The sequence below is a fragment of the Seriola aureovittata genome, chromosome 22 (genome assembly GCF_021018895.1).
Source record: "Seriola aureovittata isolate HTS-2021-v1 ecotype China chromosome 22, ASM2101889v1, whole genome shotgun sequence".
In the NCBI taxonomy this organism is placed as follows: domain Eukaryota; kingdom Metazoa; phylum Chordata; class Actinopteri; order Carangiformes; family Carangidae; genus Seriola; species Seriola aureovittata.
The window spans coordinates 9717556-9738902 of NC_079385.1; the positions used below are offsets into that span (position 1 = coordinate 9717556).

The 21347-nt window shown below is 42.1% G+C and overlaps 1 protein-coding gene across 5 annotated transcripts in view; it reads left to right on the forward strand.

Annotated features, from left to right (window-relative positions):
- The first annotated feature begins 298 nt into the window (after positions 1-298).
- The window catches only part of foxp2 (forkhead box P2), a 103934-nt gene continuing 82885 nt past the window's right edge, over positions 299-21347 (forward strand). For 2 of the 5 annotated variants that reach the window (XM_056367728.1, XM_056367735.1), the window contains exons 1-3: positions 301-793; positions 9952-10018; positions 10703-10774. The gene's annotated coding sequence lies outside the window, so the exon portion shown is untranslated. Of the gene's footprint in view, positions 794-9951; positions 10019-10702; positions 10775-21347 lie in introns of all 5 variants that reach the window. The other 3 variants (XM_056367731.1, XM_056367732.1, XM_056367733.1) reach the window with 3 other exon arrangements.

Genomic DNA, 21347 nt, shown 5'->3' on the forward strand with positions numbered 1-21347 from the left:
TTTTTTCATATAGTTCCCACTTGCGGATGTCTTTTCAATAAAGCGACTTCTTTGCGGCTTCCGTCATGTGAACCCAAGTTTCCCAGATGCAGCAATGGGCGCACTTATCTTTGGGATAGAGGGAATGTCCCGTTACTGGAGGGTTACCGGTTCAATCCCCGACAATATCAATGTACGACTCCACGAAGCGTCTTTATAGCTACAAGACGTGTAACACTCCAATTTGAGCGGCCGCTAAGAGTGTAGTAGTACTAAACCGTGAAACGTTTGAAAAAGGGGAAACAAACTTTTAAAAACACTTTTTGTTTACATAGCAGGTGGCCCTGACGTCACACGGGGTCGCAGTACGCCCAAAAATAACAACACACCTCCGCGCACAAGCAAGTGCCTCCCCTGGGGGGGTTTCTAGTCCCAAATATACTTGCTTGCTGGGATACAGCTTGATGTGTGTTTGAATCGTAACGAAGAAAAAAACAAGCCGCTTCTTCCTCGCATTGCGCGTCATTCAAACAGGGCTAAGTGTACTGCTTTTCCCTCTGTTGCATTAGTAATAACAGCGGCGTTGACGGGAGACAGCAGGAGAGAGAGTGTGTGTGTGTCTCCGACAGCGGTGCCCAGCGGAGGAATATTGAGCTTTTTATTTACTCTGCAGCTTGTTGTTCATTTTCTCTGCGTTATGGTGAACTTGGACAGTCACGTGTGAAGATCTCTGCAAGTATAGAGGACGACAACTTCTCACCTGGTGTGTCCCTTTGACTTTACCGTGAGGGAAATATACCTGCCATTTTTTGTGGTAAGTTTTTCAGCCCAAGAGCTTATTTCTCTTCGCACTCTTTGACTTTACTTCTCTGTCCACTGCACTTGAATTAGGAAGTGGACCGCCGGCCACAAGTTTGTCCTGTGTTATCCAGCGCGTTGTGACTTGACATGCAACATTATTATTTATACGTTACGTGTGGACTTCCTGTGCTTTTTAATTACCGAGCAGCTGTTCACATATTTCACCTAGGATAGTGTTCGGCTTTTTCTTGTCAGGACCCTCAGATAGCACTGTCCAGGCTTTGCCTGGTCTGGACGCTGATCACCGACTTTTGAAAATCCGACTTATTGCTTCCTGTCTCATATTGGAATCTTTAATTCAGGTTATAAATGCGGCTTGCAAATTGTTGCCCATAAGCGACTATTTATTATTTACCACGATAAGTGCTAAATGACGTATCTGAAAACTAAATTTTAAAGCGTATACTGTTCAGAAATGAGACAAATTAGGTCATATTATTGATAATTGTCATGTTAGATTTTTATTTGATCTCTATGTGCCTTTAACAGCATATAATGTCAGACTATATCTGTATTAATGTCACTGAAAGCTATTTTACAACCTATTTAGTGTTTGCTGTCATTGGTTATTTCTATGCAGTAATAACTAAAAACAGAAGTAAACAGTGAATTCATTATACTTATTACAACTGGTTATAGGTATAGGTAATATATGTATTACATGTATATGTCATCTTAATTTTTTTATTTATGAAATAGGCAAGGATTACTTAATTATTTTAAAAATAATTGACACAAAGGGGTTGAATATAGTTTTTTCTGTTAATGTTCATGTTTTTTTAAAAACTATTGTATGAGTTTCTTAAGTTCAAGCTTATACAATAAAAAAAAATAATGCAATTCGATTATAAAGCATAGGCTGTCTGTAGTTGTTTATAATTATCAGTTATCAATGCTTTATCAGCACGATCACAATATCTACATGACCAGTATCTATGATTATCAGCAGTCAACACCTTACCGTCCTTGCTTGCTCCATTTTTATATCCCATCTTTTTTCGTTGTCCAGAAACAAGCACAGTTGCTGGAAGCATATCGGTTTTCATGGTGATAAAATTCTGACTAATTCATTTTAACACCAAAAGCTCATAGAAGCTTCTGCTGACTTCCTCTATTTCACTCTCTGTGTCTTGCCACGGTTCTCATGCAATCACTGTGGCCCAAAAATCAATAGATGGAACTTTTTTTTTTTTTTTTTTGCAAAGAAAGGCTAACAAGGTAGTGGGAGCTGCTGAACTCTTCGGGCCTGTCCTCTGATCAGCTTTCACCCCTGGATTAGCTGGATCGACCCTTCTTGTTCAAGCCGCAGGGTGCACAGGTGTTCCCTCCTCAGTTATGCAGGTGTGGGCCAGTTCCCCCCTCACTCAGCAGCTCTCACTCTTCAAAGGCCAGGCGGCAATAAATGCCCCTAGTGAAATATGTCAGCGACAGTGCACAATCAGCCCCTCTGTTGAAGTGCCCCAGTAATCATTTCTTAAAGCACGTTTAAAACAACATCTGTGCTCTCTTGTTTACTTGTTGTCAGGGTGGTGTGTGCGGTAAGTAAGGTCATTTTTGTAAAACAGGATACATTTTTTTTCCTAAGGCAATGAGAGCGATGGAGAGAGACTTGCCATTAGTCTCCCTCCAAGACTGACCGTTGTTGGGAGCAGTGCACTTATTACCCGGACTCTCCCCACTCTGCGTCCATTTTTTGATTGCTGCATTTATCATCGGGCGGTCGTGCTCTACATTATGGTAATAGGAAAATGAATGTCCTCCACAGGATTAATGTGTATACCCTGTCATACGTTTCAATCATTTATCAAAATTAAGATTCAGCTTTCAGCTCAGTGAACACTGGTTGATGCATGATTTTATCTAAGATGTGGAAATTGTTGCTTCCAGCAGAGCTGAAGTAGAAAATGCTTTGTATTTGTAATTCTCAGAGCCCCATGAAAACTTTGTGTGCATTTGCTGTGAATGCAGAAACCACTTTAACTGACAATACAGACTGTGTTCAAAATGACTCAGTGCAGTTTAGAGAAAGTCCAGAAGGTGGGTTTTATGCACTGATCACATCAATTCTGTTTTGAATCATATTACTTCCAAGGCAATGAAACACTTGCTCACTTTTGGATTAGCTTTTGAATTGCACCATCACCCATCCCCCAACACCTCTGTAATGAAACAGACTGCTCGCTCAACCCTTGAGGTGTTGCTGCGTTTGGGGGGAAAATGGGTAAGAAAATCAGGGGAGTGGAGCACCAGCGTCACTTCTCTAAACATCTTGCTGAGCCCGTCCACATAACCTACACAGTGTGTTTTCATATATGGCTATCTTGGCCCTGCTACTAAGCTTAAGGCAATTAGATGGCCAGTGTTCAGGTTTTACCCCCGTTAACTTCATAGAAATGTTTCCATGACAACCTCCATGCAAGTTAAAGCAACCAGAAGTGATCAAGTCCTTTTTTCCTCCTCCCCTTCTCCCCCTCCCTCCCACTTCAGTTCCCTCCCCCTAGTAAGAATGGAATTTGTGTTGACAGTTTTGGCCTTTAATGGCACTTTTGTGCCGCGCAAAAGTATTTGTTTACCAGGATCATATGCTGCAAGCTGTCAGCCTTGGAAAGATTGACTTCTCAAGATAAAAGAGTGTATTACATGCTTAAGAGGCCACCCTTTTGCACTATAATTATCCACATCACAGTAATGATGTTTTGTGTGCCCCAGTTACTAAGAGTCTTGAGACAGCTCAGACTTTTTTAGTTACGCTCTGGGTCACTTCTTAAGCCCGACTCGACACTGTTGTCAGCAAGGAACGTTGTGACTGTTTGGCCGGAGAAAGCTGTGCAGGGTGGGGTCAGGGGATGAGGATTAGAAAGGAGATTGCAGGCTGCCCACACAATAGCAAGTTACTGTTACCTATCTGAGAAAAGAGTCAATCAGTCATTTTTTCACACTGGCCATTTGTTTCATCTCAGTTCATAGCCACATGTAGAATTTGTTGGAGTTCATCGTTGTGGGTTTCATGTTTGCATGGCCAAGTAAAAAAAAAGAAAAGAAAAGAAAAAAAAAGAGGACATGGTTATATGTTTAGCTAGACCAAAACAATCGAATGTCAAAATATCCTGCAAAGATTGTTTTGCAAATATTAGATTTTACGTCGTCTAATCTCCTTCTAATCATTCTGAAGCCACAAACAAATGACCCAACTCTCACAAGGCAAAAAGTGTAGCTTTTGGCTGGTGCATGTAACCTCACAGTTAGTCAGAGTCTGAAATCGAGAGGGACATTCATGCAAAGTTATAAAACAAACTTTTGGTTTGTGTATGCAATGATTCTTTAAAGCTATGTAAAATAATTCATGCCTTTTCGTAAGGTTTAGCATTCACTTCTTGGCACCATAGTCTTGACCGTGACCTTGTTCTTAACAGTCTGCCGTTGAGCTGACACTCCAAACGGCCACAAGCTTGGCCTGTAACAGTAGCTGACCTATCAGTCTGTTTATCCAAATAAACTATGTACTCATTTGAATCACAGCACACCAACAGTAGCCGCAGACCTTGCATCCTTTTTCTTTTGTGTGTGTTTTTTTTTTTTTTCTTTCCTTGCTGACTTAACAATTGCATGTTTACTTGCTGGTCAGTGTGGTGTGAAGGCATGGCAGCTTTTATTCAAGTCACGGTCAGATGGACAGTGTCCTGGTGTGAAAAAATTTGTTGGTTTTGGGGTCTTGCCCTGAATTAAAGATAGAAGGTCACTCATGGTAAAAGGCAAGGTCACTGTTGCTCAGACTGCATTCAGCCATCAGCCTGTCACTCGTAAACAGTCAAACCTGACGTGAGACAGCACCGAGGCAAACAGCGGTAGCCAGCTCAACCAATGTATGAGGGGCCTTTTATTAAGACATCTCCTGCATTGTTTAGTAATGAGATAGATATGCTGCAGATTTGACAGTAAAGTGAGGAAAAAGGTGGAGGAAGTTGCGATTCCAATCAGATTAATGTCTCTCAATTGACGACCAGAGTTCAATGAGCTGGAAAAATTATTAGTTTTTAATGTATGCATGGCTGAACTTAAGCCATAGACTGTTTATTGAAGAGTTGCATGCTGGTTAGAAACTCAAACAAACAGTTACTGCGTTCCCTGTGCCTCACATCTCCAAGGACCTTTCCACTTTACCCAGTGAGACACAGAGAGAAAAGGAGAAAAATGTTTATTTCTAACATGTTGTGAGAGGAAAAAAAAACATGGATGGGTTGGGGGGGTAGGTGGGTGTGTGTGACAGTAACAGTTTTTGACAGGCACATTAGACTGCAGAAAGAGCATCCAGCTCGGGGCTGAGGGCATATGGTGCTGCCTTCTGCCGGCGTAGCTCTAGACCAAGTTACAACACTCGCGCAGGGTCACGACTGTCTCAGGTTTGTTCCTTCTGTCTCACTCACCTAAATAAAAACAGGAGGAAAACTGGAAATGGGGGGTTGGGTGGCTGTGGCAGTGGTATGGAGTGGGCTTGGCGGGCAGGGGTGTTGTACAGTAGCTTTGTCTTTCCGTAAAGGACAAGAGGAATGTTTCCAGTCAAACCCTGTGGGTCAGGACATTATTTGGTCAAAATGTGGAGGGGAGACGTTTGACATTTTCAGAAATGCATCACTTTGTGTTTGTGTTGTTTTATAGCCACACACTCTCCACCACAATTTTTGTGTCTGGTATGGAAATACAAATTTGCATAAATCATAATAGCAGTTATCTAGTTACCCGCAAGTATAGTGTAGTGATTTTATTTTCATTCACCCTCTGAACACCTAGCTTGTGCTCTTGGATGGCAACCCCTAATCCTGCTCTAAACAATGGTAATGTTTTCACCACAGTGGCTCGACTGGGTTTTTTCTCCTCTGTAATGTGGAGAGGATGGACTTGGATAATGTGTAGGATGACGCAGGGCTCTGGTCTGAAGACAGCGGATCGGTGGGAGGGTAATTACAGGCTACTGTGCGGCTCTCTGGATTTTCCCTGGATCACAGCTATCGGCCTGGAAGCTCAGCCTCCAATGCTGTTCTCTGAGAATTAAATAAAATGGCCACAACATATGGACCCAGCAAAACAATGGTTTATTTTTATGATAATTGATGAGTGGTTTTTAATTTAGATTGTCACTTCTGGCGAGCAGCAGGGCAGATGGTGCAGTCTTGAGTGCTCATCAGAGCCTAAATACCTCCAGGCAGCTGTTGGTCATAAACTTTTTCTTTTCCTGCATGTTTTTTTTTTTTTTTTTTTCTCTCTCTGCATTTTCTCTCTTTAACGCGGCTTAGGTCAAAAGGAGTCAAACCTGTTACAGCACCTGTTTCTGCATATGCAAATCTGTTGTTTTGTCATTTCATTAGGCAAGGCAAAAAGACAAGGGTCCCTTGTGGTTGCAAATGCGACTGGCACTGGGCCCAGTTGGCATGCTACAAAGCAGAAAGATGCTTGAGGCGGGGTTAGGGGAGGGACGAGAAAGTGTTTGTAGCAAAGCGACGCAGCCATCGGATGCCTTCACATTACAGCTCAATCTGGATGTGCTCCTAAAATTCTGAGTCAAAGTTGTCTTGGATTTGTGGAGGTGGAAACCGCTCCCATTATCTATCTTTATCTTCTCTGTGAAGAGTGTCTGTAAGTGAATAACAAAGGACATGCCCGGTAGCCAAAAACTGGCACACGCGTGTCTGGCACACGCCACACACCTCCTTCCCTCAGTGTCTTCTCCTCTCTCCCCCTCCTCCTCCTCCCATCCTCATCCCTTCATCATCTGGCGCTCTCCCGCAGCGCACGCCTCTTAACCACATGTGCCAGTGCCGGGCGTGCTCTTGCTCCGGGGCTAATTGTTCACTGGTAAACTGCATGCTTGTTGGTGGGGGTCTCCCCTTCATCCAGACACACTGCTACAAAGCAGGATGGTGGCAGTGATGATGGCGGTGTGTGTGTGTGTGTGTGTGTGGGGGTGGGGGGGTGGGGGGGTGTACAGATCATGATCTCTCCATGCAGTTTATTTTCCCCGTATAAGTCTAAAGCTTGTCTGTTGTAATCCGGCCTGTGCGCTTAATGCAACAAATATACCATGAAATTAAAGGTTATTGCAGGAGCGTAATGCAAAAGCTCTGTTTGAGATTACCAAAGCTGTTTCCAGACCTGGGGAAAATCAGAAGGGGAGACAGCAGAATATGTTTATCTTTCCTGTATTTGACACTCCTAGAATCTCCCTCATCATCCATTGTCATTTTTAACAGATACTTGTTCATACTCTTTGATTCACTTGCAGCACAGTTGTATGAAAAGCCATTTAAGCTAACTTTGAAGGTGTTCAACAAAGTTGAAATTACATGTTGAATTTTTGCTGTTTGGTTTTCTTTCCTACTTTTCCAAAATAACTAACCTGTGGACGAATCTAGTTTAATCCATTGTAACTGTTTCTAATCTAGTGCCATTGTATTCTTTTTTCTGAGTGCCTCCCTCAGCCTAGACTTAGGAGATAGATGGATGAATGGAAAAACCTGGGACTAGTCCCTGTGTTGAGCTAATCTCATCTGATAACTGAGGCCTTCCTCCTCCTCCTCCTCCTCCTCCTCCTCTCTCTCCTTTCTTTTCTCCCCCTCTCTGTCCTCCTCCTCCTCCTCCTCCTCCTCCTCCTCCTCCCTTCTCTGCCGTGGCTTGGTGGGTCTGATTTGTAGTTCTGCTCCTCTCTCACCACACAGACGGCATTAAAGCCAGGCCCTACAAGCCCCCTCTGATATAGGAGAGTTCATTAGAGATGTGCCTTTGATGGGCAGCCTTTTCATGTGACTACCGGTTTTTCAAATACCTTGATGTAGAAGCTTAAGAAGGCATTGTGCAGTAAGCCCTCCTTTTGATGCGACTTATTTAGATCTGCATAGTAAATCAGGGGGGAGTAAATAACCAGCCAGCAGATGGAAGCAAGGAGATAAGGCACCAGCGAACAATCGCATTTGTATTTTGTTATGATGTTGACAGCAGCTAAAATTCACTAATCTAGAGCCACTGATCTGCATTTCAAAGAAATCTCATTTAGCAGCGGGGAGGATAAAGTTCCTCTCATTGTGTCTATTTTATTGCATTCTTCACTAATTTATCTGCCCACAGATTTAACGTGCAGGGCTTGGTGGTAGGAGCCAGCGTCCGCGCGTTGCATAGGGGGTCTTAAATACTGTGAAAGCGGTTACGTCTAGACTGTGAGCTGAGGGTAATTACACGTCTGACCATGAATAGAATGAGTTTGAAGACTCATCTTTCTTCGGGCGGGCCTGAATTGCTCGACTAACACTGATAAGGAGCATTTGGTCCCTACAGAAATATTGCCAGTGACTTTCCATAATGCCCCCCCCTTTTCCAACACCAAGGATGGTATTTACTTTTAAGATAAAGTTATTGTGTACAGTAATCTGACTTGTTAGCATAATGTCCTCTTTCATCGCAGGACCCTCCTTTTTCTGCAGTGTGGAGGTATTTGTGGTCCGGGTCTTAAATAGTTTATCTTGACTTAGTGCACGAGCGCTTTATGTAAATATCAGCCTATAGCATTATTAGGCCTTCATGAATACTTGAATACATCCGCCATATTTATAAGTTGATAGAATTTACCAATGGTTTTATATTTGGCATAAAGGTATGTGTGGTATTTGTAAATCCCCACGAATTGGAGGTCATACAGACTAATAGCATTCCTAATGCTTTTCCAGTGAATAAAATATGACATCTGCACAGCCCAGAGCTGTTGTGATATTGAAGTCTACTCACCAGCAAATAATTTGAAGTAAAGAAGCATTAACTTGAAATAATGTTTTATATCTAAATTATATTTAACACTACACTATTTATTTTTTACTTCAAGGTGAACAGCTTTAGTCATCTCATTCAGTGAGGCCTTTTCAAAATCTCATTACATTTTTTCAGACTTTTGTCTATCTGTTACTTCATTTAGGGATATACTATATTTCTCTGACGATCAGTATGTACATAAACAATACAAATGAATCATATGATTTTAGAAAGCCCCATTTGATTCTAAACTTGTCAAATCTTTTCATGTCTGTTTTCCCAGCTTACAGTTCATTGCTTGGTGCCCACCCCCACTCCTCAAACCCTCTCACCCCACTCTGAGTAAATGTTGCACAGCAATCTGTGCAACATTTTCCACAAACTCAAAACAGTGAAAAATTATAGCAGTTGGCATGTTTTGTTTTCAGCTGTGCTCTTTGAGCTGAGGGCTTTTTGTACAGTTCAGAGAGCACATTCCTTAGGATTCAGCAGTCACTGGTTGCCTGTAGGGGTCATTGGAATTCTGGGAGAATAAAAGGGAGAGAAAAAAAAAAATCTCAGAGAGGAACATCCAGACCATTTTTTGCCCTTCATGCCCCCGGCAGCAGAAATTTGCCTCCACCATGCTCCTCTATGTGGCGAATTAAATTTTTTTTCCCTAATACTTTAAATGTGATGTATGTGCAGTAAAAACGTCCAGGGCAATCTGTAGCTGCATTTGTGGTATTGTACACTCTCGCTGTAGCTGTGTGATTAACACAAAAAATCATCAATACTAATGGTCACTAAATTATATGGACGCCGTAGCATGTGTACTTAGATGCAGACAGCTCAGTGGAAGTACATGAGAAATCAATTGTGTCAGGTTAACAGTGTGATTTACTTGGCGTTGAGAGCTTGAGCCCTCCAGGCACTGCACCTTTTTAACTTGAGAGAGCGAGGAGTGTGTGTGTGTGTGTGTGTGTGTGGCTGAGGGGGTGGGTTGGGGGGTGCTGGAGGGGGTGGGGTGGGGGTGCTGGGGGGGGGGGGGGGGCTATAGCTTGTACTGCACTGTGCATTGCCTGTTTGTGCATGCACACACACACACAGGCACACACACACACACTTATGCTTCACGGCAAAATCCAGGTGCACTTTGTTGTTCCAAAGTTTATTGCTTTCACCTACAAGTCATACAGAAAATAGTTATGCAAGACACAGTCTAGCCCACACATGTTCATACCAGCACTGACTGTGCCTAGGAAACATTAAAAAAAGAGATCAGTATGTCATGAAATAGATTTGGACTAATGGTATACTCACTGTTTTGTCTTGTCTCAGATAGCTGACATCGCTGGACTCCTTCCATTCCTGTGACGGACAACAACAGCAAGTTCTCTCCCTTAGGGTGAGTATTTGAACACGGTTCCTTCATGTCTATTTGTCAAAGAATCCTTAACCTTGAGATAGATTAGAGTAGCATTACCAGTGTCTTTCTGAGGATCAGTGTTAAAATTAACAGTGACCTACAGTATATTCTCAAGCTCATTCATCTTTCAAAGTAAAACTCTTATAAGAAATGTCTTTTTGGTTTGAATAAAATTATAAAATAATTCTGTTTTTTATCAAGTCACCAAATGTGTCTCTGGTTGTGATATTACTGTACCGTTAACCCCACTGTATTTGGGTGATTGTAGTAGCTAGTGGAGGTCAAGGGGGCTCCATCCCCCCACAAATGTAACAAATCTTCATCTTGTCCACCTTGATAGAATTCCCCCTCCACTGGGCAACCTCTCAGTTGTGCCTGTTTGGTTTTCACACCCCAAGGATTTTCAATCTACTCCACCTTAGAAGTTATGATATGCATTATGGCCGACAAATGCGGGCAAGCTTGGATAAGAGGCTTTTTATTTATTTTGTTGATGTCTTGATTGAGATTTGTAGCAGAACAGAGCAGGATAAAGTGAACAGGGTTTATATTAGCTTTAACCTGATGTCAGTGTACCTTTTATGTATTACTGTATGCTGGTTATAGGTTACAGCTTTCTTCAGTGTAGTCCAAACATCTATTTTTCCATTTTTTTCCTCTTAGGATGAAATATGCACATGCACACTCTGCACCCGTAGAACAAAGAAGACGACACACACTGTAAAGTCCAAAGTGGTAAGTGAAAGTAATTTTCATTGTCCTTGCATGCCTGGTGTTGTGTTTTCTCCCAGATTATTGTGTCGACTGTAATGAGCCACATCGGTCATAACTGATGGTGGGGTTTGACTTTAGAGGAATACAGTCCTGGGTGCTGAAATGACAAAACAGCAGAGCCAGGTACTAAGACATAAAATTAAAAAAAAAAAAAAAAAAAAAAATTGATTATACGGTCTAGAAGGAAAAGAAGAGGGTGTGTTCAAGATGTTGCACGTAATTTACAATTATGGGTAATATAATGTGCTTTTATTCTACAAAGTATTTTACAAAATAGCATTTTAAATCACTATTAATTTAAAGTAGGAAAGATTGCGTTAGGACCTATAACTTTTTACATTATTTGGAGCCATTATACTTAAAATACCATAATTCCAAAAGTTATAGAGAGGGGGTCAGCGGCAAAGTTTGCACCCAGGCTCATCTCTCTCTCCTGCACCTTCACCCAGATCTCCTGCTGCTGTGCTCTGCTCCACTTTAATAAGATTACATTAAAAGTGTGAGTAACGTAACGCTAACAGCGTTATATAGTTTACACTCACATCACATCTGATTACAAGTGTGAACATTAAAATACTATTTTTTACCTAACCATCGTCATTTACGAGTCAGTAAAAGGCTTATGATAGGCTACCCGACTAGCGTCTTCTTCATCTGTTGTCTTTCTCTTCTTAGAGAAGTATCTGAACAAGCTCATCTGAAAATGCAGTCAGCAGTTAATACATAATGACGTGTAGATATTAGCTTAATGCTATCAATTAGTTTACCCAAGTTAGCGTCACTGAGTTGGCTAATAAGTCTACATTTTCTCCGGTAATTCGCTGCCTTATTCCTCACGACTACACTTCTCTGACTCTCACCTGGTGCCTGACGTGATGTCACTTTCAAGGCCGCGCTCTCGCGAGTAATTAACTCCAATAGGATCCTCCAACCAACCAACCAACCCCCCCCCCGCTGTTGCGCTCATCATCACACAGGCTGTGCTGTGAAGGTGGAGAGATGTGGCGGTGGTGCATTTGCGACAATTTAAAAAAAAAAAAAAAGAAAAGAAAATAAATTTGAAGGCGTGGCGGCTATGATTTAGCAGTGGCGGGCCGCCACTGCTAAATGAATGTAGAGGAAACACTGTCACATAATGGGAGTAACCAATTATATCTCCAGCATGACTAATGTGGCCATTCTATCGATTAGGTCTCTCATATATATAATCACGCATCCATGCTGCACGTCTGCACACGCATTTCCAAACACTTTCAGGCCGTGATAGCGAAAGAAAGAGTAAAACTTTTCATTTAGTTGGTAAAAGTTTTGCATCAAATGAGTGGTGTGTGTGAATGTTTGAATGGAATGATTTGCTACAGGTACGTTCCCTGTGCTGTCGGTCAATAATCAATCATTACAATAAGAGTTATTTAAATTGGTCTGCTTAAATATCAAAAAGGATAGTAAAATGACTTTTTTTTTAGGGTTATTCTGGGTTTGACAGTGAAAATTGCTGCCCGTTTGCTTTGAATCCATAAGTTTGTATCTATAATCTGCCCCCAACCTAAAGGGGAAAATCTATTTATCTTACTACACCGTCATGAAGTAGTGCCTTTGAGGTACAGATATGATTAAAGTGTGTGGGCAGGAGCAAAGATGCTGAGTGGCTTGGCAGGAGAACCAGGTCCACCTCCCCTAGAGTCGTATCTTTCCAGAGTGAAGCAGAGTCCAGATTTCCTTTTCCACCTAAAAGAGATTTAAATATTAGTTCTTAATTTGTCTAGTATTCAGTTAAATCTTCAAAGATGAACTCTTACTGCATATCTGCTGGCCTAAAAAAAGTCCTTCTAATCATTACAAAAAAAAGTGTAATTGCTCCAACACTGCAAGTTGTACTTCCAGTGCGGACGTATATAAAAATCTACAGCAATTAAGTGTATCTTTGGCTGCTTTAAAGAAGCTGCAGTTCAGACTGAACAGCCCTCTGCTCACATTTCCAGTTTGAAATTGATTTCTTGTCATAGATCAGAGACCTCTTGTCATTCCATTTCCAATCCTCAAATGGTTTCTCTGAGCCTGCTAACTGTCGTCCCTGTGAGTGGGCAAACAGGGGGAACCTCAATGGGTCTTTACCCTGGGCACTCAGAGCAGTCGAGGGGGTAGAGGCAGAAATCAAAGGGACTGGGATCATTCCCCATTGGCAGCCTCCATTGTCTAGCTGATTTGGGATTGGTGGAGAAGGTGAAAACTGCGGGGTGGGGACGTGGGGGTGGATGGAGATCAGGCAAGCAACCCCCTTTTTTTCTAATCTTTATCCACCATTAACCCCAGTGCCCCAGTGTGTGGCTGAGATCAGGGCCATTGGTCAATCCCCCATTCACTGCCACCCAGAATATTTTAAAGTTAAGCTCCCTCGCTTAACAAAAAAAGTCTTACTCATCAAAGGTTTACTTTTCCTCCTTTCCCTCTCTTCCTTCCTTTTGCTCTTAGTCCCAAGGATCTGCTGCCGTTCTTCATGCACCCTTCCCTCAATGGTCCACTGTTTTGTCTTCACACTTAGGCAAGGGGGAGGGAGTGAAGTTGGAAGTTTTGGAAGTTCCCCAAGTTTCCATATTTCAGTTTAATGAGGTTTGGTTTGGGGTCTGATAGTGTCGTGCTGTGAGCAAATTGGAGCAAAAGTGGATGGACCAATGACGTTCTGCCCTTTGCTGATCTCCCAGATTAGGAGCTGCCCCGTTTTTAAATAGACTCAGGAATTGTACTTACATTATTTCCGCTGAGGAAATATATTTTACACCTGATATGTATATTCCCAGTTTTTTTCCTTTGGTCCTTCTTTGCTGGTGAGAACACCCCATATGAAACCCATCACACCTCCAAAATAAAACCATAACTAGGCTGAATTCAGTCCAGATCTTCTGCTTCAAATGAACATTTCAGATTCTCTCTCTTTCTCTGTGCTATATCTTTTCTTAGCAGCTGTCAGGTATTTATCTTGCACAAGCCTGATGTGAAAGTGAGACGACTGAGGGACAGAATATAGAAAAACAAAAGAGTATCTGGAGATGCAGGGTAGGTGGGGAGGAGTGAAGAAAAGAGATTGCATGAGGAGTGTTTGTCCAGAGCGCACAGTTGCCATGAGAATGGAGGTAGAAATTGGCGAAGTGAGGTGGCTCACGATGAGTATTGCCATCATTCCTTAAGGAGAATATAAAGAGGCTCAATGAGTCTATTGATCCTCATGGCTGTCTCTGTTATTCCTCTTTCTTTCTATCTCTTTACCTCAGTCTATCTTTTATCCCGTTGTTTTTAAAATGCAAGAGCTTCATGCTATTTTGCAGAAGAATGTGTGATTTTTGAAATTATAATCAGAAAAAAAGGTACATTTGCTCTCAGCAAAGGTGGCCTCAGAATACATTGGGGCCCCTCTAGTATTTCTGTATATGTGCACCTCATATCAGAGATGACTGATACTCTGGAAATGACTGGTTGCAAATACTGCATGCACCAGCTTAATTTCTATAAACGAGCAGGGATCTAGTGTTTCACATGTTATTCTTTCCCTGCAATTTAATTGGAGAAATCTTGGGTGCAGAAGCTGGACTCGATGGCATCTCTCCAAGAGCCTGAGATTATTGTGAAACCCAACCCGAGGCAGGCATGACATCAGAGCCGCCTGACATCAGTTTGAACTCCTCATTTCAGGTGGGAAGAATTATGAGTGGCTTCATTCGCAGGTGATCGTGTCCAATGAATCAGTCGCACACAGTCGCTCATTCTTCTCCCAAGGTCTAAATGCTGGTTGTCTTGACAGACTGAACTCGTGTTTTATCACCAAACTGTCATGCAGCCTAATTTTTCGGCCTGCACTCACAGCCCTACGTTTATGTTAGCCCTTCACAGTCCAGTGTTTTATAGGGATATTGTCATTATGACTTCAACTAAATCTACACAATTTTAACCTACTGGTGAGTTGTATTTATCTCACTGCATATTACGTTGCAGTGTATATCTGTCTTGGATTGCCAACCAATCAGTGCAAAATTCTTAGTATGAGATATTTACAATATATTAATATTGTCACATCATGTCTGCTATCAGTAGAAATTCAACACTCTGTTTTTGTACTGTATCAGCCTCAGAAGAAATTGTGATTTTGGCTTCTTGTGGTGGAATAAGACTTACATTGTTTACGTAATCAGATAACAATAAGGTTTGTTTAAACGTAAATACGTCGTTAGCTCTTTTCCATGTTATGTATATAATGAGATTTTGTTTCATGTGTATTTAAATGGAATGACAACAGCATTCAAATTGTTTCACTCAGAATATATTTCTTTGCACATTTACTTTTAATTACAAGTGTGTCTAAACTACACTTCTCCATTGAATATTTTTTATCATGAAAACGACACATTTTTATTATTTTTGAATTAACATTCTTCCTGAGATTGTGCCTTCCTCCTCTGTAGCACTCTCTTTCCCTCTCCCTTTTTTTTTTTTTTTTCCCAAGTAAAAGTTTCAAATCAAACCACACGGTCACAGCCACTGAAAAGCTTTTACTCCAGAGGCAACAAGCCAAGTCCTTTGTTCATAATGATCATTTGATCGCGGCTTGAAAAGGGATACAGGCGGCAGCGGAACCCTACAAAAGCTTGGAATCTGACTTCCTCATCACAAACCGCAAGCCTAGACAGTGGCAACTGTTACTACCTGGTTGGAGGCGAAATGGGCAGAAAGCATCCGTGTGTGTGTGGAAAAACACACACACACACTCACTCACAGAGCATGCTCGATTTGGGTCATAGAGCTGACAGACAGTGGAATGTGAATGTGTGTATGTTGACAAACTCCACTGCACTCTGAATGGGGTTTGTGATTACACCTCATCATGCGTGCTGCATCGGTCCTCTTCCCTCTCTCTCTCTCTCTCTCTCTCTCTCTCCCTCTCTCTGCCATTTTCTTCCCTTTCACTCCCTCTCTCTCCCCATTTCTCCCTCTCTCACCGCAGTGCCTCTTGGGCAATCATGTGGTCACACTACCTGACTCCTTGCTGCTCAAGAGTGCAGTTGACAAAAACAGCCCGAGGCCCGTCATGTGGAAAAGATTCAGTCGGCACACAGCATACATTCTACCCCCCCACCCCCCCACCCTACAACTCCTCACTTTCTCCCACTAAGTAACTGAAGCGCCGGGGTGTTTCCTTCTTCTGCTCACCTGTGAAGGGAAATGGCATGTCTTTCCTCCTGTCTTGGTGTATGTGAATGTGTGTGTGTGTGTGTGTGAGCGGATATTTTTGTGTTTGCAACTTTGTGGCCACAGAGCGTGGATGCCGCTTTAAACAAGCCGGTGTGCACAAGTGTGTATGGGTGTCTGTGTGTGCCTTCGCCAGCCCCTCTCCCTCCCACACTCTGAGAGGTGCAGGCAGTTTCTCTTTGTCAGTTGAGTTGCACTCCTCATGTCATGTAACATAAAGCTGGAGGTCAGTGAGAGCTCTCAGCTGTCAGTCAGCCTGGTGGTCCTGGCCTGTCGAGCTGCTCACCTGTGTTTATTGGACAAGACCTGCTCCGCACTACCCAGGGAGAACACCTTGTCTCCCTTCCTTTCCCCTCTTCTCTTTCTCTCTCCCATGCTTTCTCTCTCACTTTGTTTTTGTCTGTTTCTATCATACCTTTTGTCTGTCTTGCTCACTCCTTCTCCCTGTCTCTCAACACAGTATTGCCTTTTATTTAGCTTTTCTCTTTTATTTTTTAAATCCACCACTACCTTTCCCCCCCAGTTCTTCTCCCCGCTGTCCTGTATAGTTTATTTTTCCTGGCTTTCTTCCCTACTTCTCTTTTTCTACTATCCTTTTGTTTCCCTTCTCCCTCCTCTCCTGCTGTCCGTTTTTATTTTGTATTATTTTCGGACCTCTTTGTCAGTCCTTCGGTTTAAAGCCGCGCCGTCTCTTTGGTGTTCATCTCTTCTCTGCACCTGGCTGATCACACGCACGAGCATGCACCCACCGCAGCTAGACGACTGATTGAAACTTGTGTCTCAAAGTTGCTAATGTTCACTGAAGCATTATATTGTAGATAAAGTAAATAAACTAGGTTACCATGGGAGAAATCTCTGGAATAGACTGCAGTGATTGGGGAGATGACACACATATATATACAGACACACGCGCATGTAGCCTCGCACAGAGGCTTTCTCTCTTTCACATACACACACATAAACAGACACACATGCATCAAGTGAATGGCTGAAAAGGTGTCAGTGATGTTGAGGTGCGAGCAGAGCACGGGATGGGGAGATATTTTCTATGGCTCAGGAATTTCACAAGTTTAATGTTTTTTGAGGAGCTCTATAGAAAAGTAACAGTTGGACTCAAGAGCGTGCAGTGAAGAGGCCGCTTATACACTCAGTACATAGTACACAGTCTGTACACAGTATAAGTTCATGATGCAAAAGACATGTACTTTTTTGCTTGGTTAATTTCCTGGAAGCCATAGCCATAGCCACCAGATAGCTTTTACAGATCTTCAAAAAGTTAATAACATACCTACAGCCAAAAGTAGTCATGATCATTTAAACCTCTTTTATTCACACTCTCTTCACCCTGAACTCTGTAATTCTACTTTTCTTTTCACAAGTTCTTTCAAACCATTGTCAGTCAGTTTAATTCAAGTGATTTTTTTTTGCAGGTAAGACTTATTAGCTGGGCTAGTTAGCATATTGGTTAAATGCAAGGGCTGACTCTTTGAGTTTTAAACCAGTGTCCACTGAATGATCCCTCAGTTGAGAGTGCTAGCGAGGCAGCAAAGCCACACACTGAAAGAGCCCCACATTCATAATTCCACCTGGTGTTATATAAAACTCCCTTGTATTTGCTGTGCTTCCATTCTGCGCCGTAAAGTGGTATAGGTGACATGGTAATACATTTGCATTGTGCCCAGTGATAAATACTCTACCAGGTCTTACTCACTCCGCTGCCTCTGAATGTGTCCGGACAGCGCCTGTATTGTCAAAGGCACGGGGGTCATTCAAAACTCGGTCTCCCTCCCTTCTGGCTTTTGTCAAATATTTCTGCGCGGGTGATAGTTTTCTCATTTATTTAGTGAATAGTCGGCGGATGAAGAAGAAAGAGAGTTTTACATTATGGAAATGATGGAATGGGTTATAATCTCCCACATATTCATCACGGCAGACATTGGACCCTTGTGATACAGTCCTCCATTTGGCTATTGTTCCCGTTCTCTTTCCGCGTACTGTTCCCCTCAATGGGCAAAGCAGGCTTTAATCCTGTCTCTCTTTTGGAATGACAATGTTTACTAGCTATCTTTCAATAAGGAGCCAGGAGCATGACACACATCCCTCTGTCAGTAAATGCTGTGTGAATGTGCCAGATCCAGCTACAAAAGAAAGGTATTGTTGGCCGTCTGAGGATAGGATGGAAAGGTGACTGGACGTTCGTTTGTATGTTTCGTAACCCCTAGAACCTTTCAGAACTTTTCCGCCTGACTTCCCTGTTTGGTTTGTACTTACCCTATACATCACATTTTAAATTAAAAAATAAGCCTGTACAAGCCTGTCCATAAAACAACACACTGACATGGCAGTGTTGGCTAATTATTGTATGTAAGTAGGGATTAGGGTTGTGGATGTTGACAGTGAAGAGGCTCTCGGAGCATGTGTTTAACACACCTTTGTGTGGATCAGACACATTCTTGCAAAGAGGGAAGATATCTGTACATAACCCCCCCCCCCTTCTTTTCACATTGCCCTTGTCATGTATTTACAGTTCACCAATTAATATGGGCTTATTTTTCTCACTCTCATCTCTTATTGTGAAAGGATCCAACATCAAGCTGATGAGTTTGTATATATAGACACACTGATATACTGTACCTATGAACAAGAAGAAGATGTTTGCTTTATTTTCCTCCGTTTCCTTCATCCCCACCAAATTGTTTTCCCGTCAAAGTCTTGACAGCATTAGGGATTAGTGTCATAGCTGCTAACAGTCATTAGTGTGTTTTCACTGTTGTGTCATGCACTGTTTTCTACCACCACCACCACCCCCAGCCGTACCTCCTGCGTGTGTCTCCTGCTTTCGTGTCGTGCGAGAAATGAAAAACAATCGTTACGACCTCCAGCGACCCCTCCTGACGCACAGTCAGTTAAATGGTTTGTAAGACGTTTAATTACCAAATGGTATAATCGTTATTCATCTCATCATTAGATGTATGATATTAAGTGAATTGCCTCCCCTGGGTCCCTGTGTTTCACAGATCAATAGATTTAGATGGAGCTTGGAAGGGGTGGGGGGCTGGGTGGGCAGTTAAAACACTTCTGAGGCCCCAGATATGAACACATGCATTGTTTCTGTGATGCACAGTGGTGACATTCACTCATTATTTATGCAATTAGCTTTTATATAGGTTTAATTATGCTAATTTCTATGTCTGCACCCCGGAATGGCAGTATGTCACTGTTTTAAATGGATCTACGGCTCCTGGGTTTATTTTGATGGTGAAAGGACGTGAAACAATGAACAAGGTTATGGCACCACAGACTTCCCATCGGCAGAGTGCTTGCGTTTGCACTTTGGGACACTTTGTTGGTATCAAGCATTGTTTGAAGGCATTGTGGAGATTGCTAATGCAACGTGTACACCTCTGAGGCCCAGTAGCCTGCAGCTTGATATCGCCTGTATTCCCAATGTGAATATGGCTGAGTGGTGATCAGGGACTTGCTGCACCACAAGCTGCTTTTCACTGCAGCCGGCACTACTAGCCTGAGTTAATTGTCCATTATCTACTATTATCTAAGCTTTCCCTCTCTCTCTCTTTTATTCTCTCACTCATAATTCCAGCCGTCACCACCAGTTTCACTCACTCAATATGCTGTATCCACTGCTTTTTTTCTCTGCCTACTCCTGCAGCCTTATACCAGTGTTGTAGCCAAGTCCTGGCAACTGAGTTCAAATAGTAATAATGATTCCCTTTGTTCCTGAGGTACCTCGAACAGGATTGTGAACATGAAGCCAGCCACGCAGCATGTTCATTTCTTGTCTTATCATCAGACTACTTGAGTGGGTGGGGTACTTGTGTCTAATATTTCCATCCAGAGTAAAGATTGAAGATTATTTATTTAAGATAAAATATGCACCTGTTCAGAAAACATTTGAATTACACCTTTTAAAAAGTATATTTAATAAGTTTTGGCTAACAGTAATGAGGTAAGCCTTTGACAGGGAAAAAAATCTCTCTTATTTTGGATAAATAAAAACTATTAATTAAAGTTTACCAAAGATGACTCTTCTTCTGCTGCTTCAGTTTGATGAGGTGATAGATCTAACTGCTTAGGTGTTTGAGGAATCCTCAGAAATTTCACTTGATGGCACTGTTTTCCTTTTTGCTCCAGCTGAAGCAACAGGGCATGTTTTATGTATGCTGGGCACAATGTGAAAAGCCTGGCTGTGCCACAGATATGTGTGTCTTCCCTTCTCTTCCTGTCCCTGGGCACCGAGAAACAGGCAGGAACACTGACAAACAATAAAATCATGCACTATACCATTTTTAAAAAATCATTATGCTTCAGATAAAGTGGTTGAAAAGCAAGTACACATTGGCACAGTTACTGTACAGTGCATTAATTTTCTGTGTGTTTTGGAGTATTTTCCTTTTTTTTTGCTTGATGCGTCTTTTCTTTGAAAAACGTTTGAGGGTTTCTTAAATCTCGCCTGCTTGGAAAATGTAATGTACATTTTAATGTAAATTTAAACAAAAAAAAAACAAAACAAAAATAGGAGATCTGTTACTTCCCAGTCATTTAAATTGATTAAATTGTATTCCTCCTGCGCTGCCAGGCGTCACTTTAATAACTGCATCAACAAGATGATATATACTATAAGGCCTGGAGTGTTTCTGCAGTTGATTTAAATGCACACCTTCCTCTGAACTTCTACTTGATATAGTTGGATCTCTCCCCCCAACACACACACACACACACACACACACGCACGCACAAACACGCACAAACACGCACAAACACGCACAAACACACACACACACACACACACGCACACACACACACACACACAGTCATTCATGCATTTAAAGGGCTCTCATATTGTTATAGTTTAGAGTTTAGAAATAAATAAAAAGGTATTAAAGCCTAAAATTCAATTGAAAAGGACAAATGGCTGCCCTCTGTCTATTACTCTCACTGCTGTCTAACAGGGAAGCAGGATTATACTGAGTTTAAATAGGGGTTGGATGGATGGATTGGGGGTGTTTAGGGTGGTGGGGGTCAAGATCATATTAAGTGCTCACAAAGCAAATGGTTCAGCATTAGGAAGTGTTGTTCTGGTGGCCCGCCTCATGAGCAGCCTGTAAAGGTGCAATACATCACAGTGAAAAATAACTAGAGCTTGTATTTCAGCATCGTGCGCATCATAAATAAAGGTGTGCCTTGTATAATTGAGGCTTGTGCATGGGGAACTCGGCTGGAGATGAGAAATGGAAATCTGTGTACTGGTAAATAGATAATCACACAAAAGTAATTG